Source organism: Salvelinus sp. IW2-2015, unplaced genomic scaffold, assembly GCF_002910315.2.
Source record: "Salvelinus sp. IW2-2015 unplaced genomic scaffold, ASM291031v2 Un_scaffold10297, whole genome shotgun sequence".
In the NCBI taxonomy this organism is placed as follows: domain Eukaryota; kingdom Metazoa; phylum Chordata; class Actinopteri; order Salmoniformes; family Salmonidae; genus Salvelinus; species Salvelinus sp. IW2-2015.
Genome location: NW_019951555.1, coordinates 1 through 5,574, shown reverse-complemented (window position 1 = coordinate 5,574; position 5,574 = coordinate 1). Strand labels below are relative to the sequence as shown.

At 41.8% G+C, this 5,574-nt stretch overlaps 1 long non-coding RNA gene across 1 annotated transcript; it reads right to left on the bottom strand.

The window, feature by feature from the left end:
- Positions 1-4,077: 4,077 nt before the first annotated feature.
- On the bottom strand, positions 4,078-5,454 carry LOC112079918 (uncharacterized). Its single transcript, XR_002896083.2, has 2 exons — positions 5,371-5,454; positions 4,078-4,829 (listed from the first exon to the last, which is right to left on the bottom strand). It is a non-coding gene; the product is annotated as an uncharacterized lncRNA (long non-coding RNA).
- Between the last annotated feature and the right edge of the window lie 120 nt (positions 5,455-5,574).

Below are 5,574 nucleotides of genomic sequence, written 5' to 3'. Positions count from 1 at the left end.
GTGGCCACACCAGATACTGACTGTTACTTTTGATTTTGACCCCCCCTTTGTTCAGGGACTTGTTCCGTTTATGTCTCAGTTGTTGAATCTTATGTTCATACAAATATTTACACGTTAAGTTTGCTGAAAATATCACTATTCCAATGATATTCAACTCCTAATTATTGCACAAAAACATGAAACCATGTGCAAAGCTGCAAAGTCATAACCACATACACTGAACGAAAATATAAATCGCGACAGGCAACAATTTCAAAGAAAAGTTACAGTTCATATAAAAGGAAGGCAATCAATTGAAATAAATAAATTAGGCCATAATCTATGGATTTTACATGACTGGGAATACAGATACGCATCTGTTGGTCACAGATACCTTAAAAGCGCGGCACATCTCCTTCGCATAGAGTCATTCGTGCTGATGATTGTGGCCTGTGGAATGTTGTCCCACCCCTCTTCAATGGCTGTGCTAAGTTTCTGGATATTAGCGGGAACTTAAACATGCTGTGTACACGTCAATCCAGAGCATCCCAAACATGCTCAATGGGTGACATGTCTGGTGAGTACGCAGGCCATGGAAGAACATTTTCAGCTTCCAGGAATTGTGTACAGATCCCTGCGACATGGGGCGATGCATTATCATGCTGAAACATGAGGTGATGGCGGCGGATGAATGGCACGACAATGGGCCTCAGGATCTCGTCACGTTATCCTTGTGCATTCAAATTAACATCAATAAAATGTCATTGTGTTTGTTGTCTTTAGCTTACGCCTGCCCATACCACCACGGGGAACTGATAACGCTGACACCAGCAAACCGCTCGCCCCACACGACGCCATACACACTGTCCACATCTGCCTGGTCTAGTTGAAATCGGAGTTCATCCACGAAGAGCACACTTCTCCAGCGTGCCAGTGGCCATCGAAGGTGAGCATTTGCCCACTGAAGTCAGTTACGACGCCGAACTGCAGTCAGGTCAAGACCCTGGTGAGCACGATGAGCGTGTGTTTATAGTGTATTTTTGTTTGGTGTATATTAGTAGCTAATTAGCAATTCTCTTGCCAGATTATCCGTAAGCCTATTAGCAGCGTTTGCCAAATGCACGGCTTGCAGAGATGCTTTGTTTGTCCAACCCTCAGATTTATAGACTGTTTTGCAACAAGAGCTAAAGCAGGAGCTTTATGATTGATGATGCCTATAAGTCAGCGTTTATTAATACTGAAAGAGACTCATTGGCGGTTGAGATAGGTATACTTGTATCTTTATGCTGTGATATCATAAGGTATTAAAAGGTACATGAGAACATAGTACCAAGGAAGAGGGGAGGGGGTATGGGACTAGGAACATAGTACCAAGGAAGAGGGGAGGGGGTATGGGACTAGGTCACAGAGCAAACCAATCCATGTCAGTCTATGTATCCCATCATGCCAAAAAAGACTTCACGTACATACATACAGTTGAAGTTGGAAGTTTACATAAACTTAGGTTGGAGTCATTAAAACTCGTTTTTTCAACCACTCCACACATGTCTTGTTAACAAACTATAGTTTTGGCAAGTCGGTTAGGACATCTACTTTGTGGCATGACACAAGTAATTTCCCAACAATTGTTTACAGACAGATTATTTCACTTAAAAATCACTATCACAATTCCAGTGGGTCAGAAGTGTACATACACTAAGTTGACTGTGCCTTTAAACAGCTTGGAAAATACCAGAAAATGATGTCATGGCTTTAGAAGCTTCTGATAGGCTAATTTACATAATTGAGTCAATTGGAGGTGTACTGGTAGTCTGGTTCATCCTTGGGAACAATTTCCAAACGCCTGAAGGTACCACGTTCATCTGTACAAACAATAGTACGCAAGTATAAACACCATACCGCTCAGGAAGGAGACGCGTTCTGTCTCCTAGAGATGAGCGTACTTTGGTGCGAAAAGTGCAAATCAATCCCAGAACAGCAGCAAAGGCCCTCGTGAAGATGCTGCAGGAAACAGGTACAAAACTATTTATATCCACAGTAAAACAAATCCTATATCGACATAACTGAAAAGCCGCTCAGCAAGGAAGAAGCCACCACTAAACCGCTATAAAAAAAGCCAGACTACGGTTTGCAACTGCACATGGGGACAAAAGATCGTACTTTTTGGGGAAATGTCCTCTGGTCTGATGAAACAAAAATAGAACTGTTGGCCATAATGATCATCGTTATGTTTGGAGGAGAAAGGGGGAAGCTTGCAAGCCGAAGAACACCATCCAGCCGTCAAGCACGGAGGTGGCAGCATTATGTTGTGGGGGTGCTGTGCTGCAGGAGGGACTGGTACACTTCACAAAATAGATGGCATCATGAGGCAGGAAAATTATGTGGATATATTGAAGCAACATCTCAAGACATCAGTCAGGAAGTTTAACTTGGTCGCATATGGGTCTTCCAAATGGACAATGACCCCAAGCATACTTTCAAAGTTGTGCAAAATGACTTAAGGACAACAAAGTCAAGGTATTAGAGTGGCCATCACAAAGCCCTGACCTCAATCCTATAGAAAATTGTGGGCAGAACTGAAAAAGCATGTACGAGCAAGAAGGCCTACAAATCTGACTCAGTTACACCAACTCTGTCGGGAGGAATGAGCCAAAATTCACCCAACTTATTGTGGGAAGCTTGTGGAAGGCCACCCGAAACGTTTGATCCAAGTGAAACAATTTAAATGCAATGCTACCAAATACTAATTGAGTGTATGTAAACTCTGACCCACTGGGAATGTGATGAAAGAAATAAAAGCTGAAATAAATAATTCTCTATATTATTCTGACATTTCACATACTTCAAATAAAGTGGTGATCCTAACTGACCAAAGACAAGGATTTTTTACTAGGATTAAATGTCAGGAATTGTGAAAAACTGAGTGTAAATGTTTTTGGCTAAGGTGTATGTAAACTTCCAACTTCAACTGTACATACATGCGCGTCTCTGTTTGTGTGGTCATAAGTCATCGCGGACTGCTAATAGTACGCTGGGTGGACGGGTAAAGTTTAAACAAAGTGTTCCCGGTATAGGACTCATAATACGTTTGAGTAGTTTTGTCCATCTTGGGGTGTGTGCCAGCCGGCCSGCTCMGTGATTGACATGGGTGGGGGGGAGGGGCTATTTTTAAGGCAGAGGGCACAAAAAGAGCAGAGTTACAGCATGTTAACCTTTAGGGTCAGGTCTGATACGTAAACCCACCCCATCTAAAAAAAACTCCTCTGAACTCATGCTGGGGAAAATAACTCCCTGCCTGAGAACCAGCGGCCTGGCCCCAGTGAGAAATGACTCCTCAGTGGGCCGTTCCTGGGCTAGTAGGGGCAGAAAACAGCTGGGGTACAGGTGGCGAAACAAACACTGACACACACATACACACAATGCCTAGTGAAGTTTAAAGGGACGTTACACTTCCAAATTAAAGTTTGTCCGATTTTTTCAGACATCTACAGTAGTCTCATGTCAAGACAAAAGCACGTCTCTCGACATTGGGGCAGAAAACAGTTCAGTGGGCTGTTCATGGGCCTTGGCTGGGGCAGAAAACACATAAGTGGGCTGTGGCTTGGATGCCAGAGGCACCCTCGCATACAAGGCACAGAGCAGGATCGGTACTGTCGAAGAATAATATACGTCAAAAAAATGATATCACACTGTTCCTTTTGACCCTCTTTGTTGCACCAACAACAACACAGCTACTTGTATTCTCTCTTTGCTACTTTACATTCTGTCGTAGACATTGCAAGTGGAATGGAGGTCAATACGTCTCTCTGTGCTAACTGATGTGTACTATACACTGCATCTGAAGTGGCTAGGGCAGATCTCAGGCACTAGGTCAGTACAGAACATACTATAAAGGACACTTCAATCCCTATAGTCAATACAGGGGTCTCTGGGGAGTAAACTGAACCACCGGAACACTTTTCTCTGCAGCGCTGAACAGCATAGATTAGCTAGACCCCCCTGCCAGCACCCGTCAGTTGTCAATCCTTCTTCCACTCTGATCTAATGTACTGGAACAGCTGTGRAAGAGGCTTAAACCATTCACCTGGACTGACAAGCCATTGTTCATTGTGATTTATGACACATAATGTGTGAAAGAGGATAGTTTGTTGAAAGGTACGGTGATGGCGTGACAATGCCAATATCGATATGTCCTCGTTAGAGCTATGTTAGATATGTATCTTTCGGGGAATAACAAAGGCATGGGGGGGGGGGGTTGCAGTAGAAAGGTGATTAATCATTCATATAATTAAACCTAACAGATAGGTAATTACAGTATGTAGTACATTGATACTAAGTAATGATGTTACAAAATGAACTAGATAAGGAAGGTAGGTTCCAGCTCTGTCAGTGATGACCACAATACCTTAGTATAGCAGGATAACACACTATCCCCATCACCTAGACCAGACAGAGYGTAGAATTACACCAATATCTCMTTGACAACTTGCTTATTCTAGGATGCCAACTCAGAGAGGTTTCAGCATTGAGCTGGTACCTATATGGCTTGGCTGCTAGTGCTAGCATTGAAGTAAATGACAACATCTAGGTTACAATTGGACAAAAAACATATCTTTTTTATGAGAATCCTTTTTTGGGAAAGTGCACTGACTATTACATTGTATAAAGTAGCCAGGTTCACTTTACTAATACAATTTACATATCCATTTACATCACTTAAATCATTATATTTTTTAGAAAACCATCTTTGAGAAACTTAATTAATTATTACTTTATAGGCGCTGAGACACAAATATTGCTGCTGTGCAGCCAAGTTGTATTGCACTCTTCAAAAGCTTGTATCCGGGTAGCTAAAACAAAAGAAAGAAAACACAAGAAAACCTTTACCAGAAGAGTTCAAAGTATATGATGTTTGACAGTAAACAGTGAAGGAATGMAACACCACAGTGTTCCCAAGCCGCATGCAATCTTTCCCACCATGACTCAGTTTTGGAGGAATCAAAGCATTTGAGTGGGAGATAATGAGACGGAATCCCTTCCTTGTTTTTATGGAACAAATTTAAAGGAAACCCCATAATGATCCAGGGACAATAAACCACAAATAAAAAAGACAGAAACACTGAGACATTACTATGCAACAACAACATAACACAACATCATTATTCACCGATCATGATATATTGGTTGCTCGATTTTTGCTCGCGGCGCTTTGAGATTCGATGGAAAGCGCTTTAGAAATGTAACAAATTATGATTCATTATTATTAGAACTGAACTCAATTAAGATTCACTCCACCAGCCATAGCTGCCAATAACAGCATAACAACAGAAGCTTAACCAAAGGATTAAATAGAGTAAAACCTAAAGATCAAAGTGGGAAAGAGGGGCTTACAGATTCAGCATCGTGCTCCAGTCCTGTATCATGATGTTCCATCTCATCATCTCGGAATTCCTTTATTAACTGTATGGAAAAAAAAGGCCACATTCACTTCTCAGAAATCAAGACAACAAACACTCAAGACAAAGTACAGTATGCATTAGTAAATTATAGGGGTAGGGTTTTTACCTGACCAGGAAAGTTACAAGGGTCGTCCTA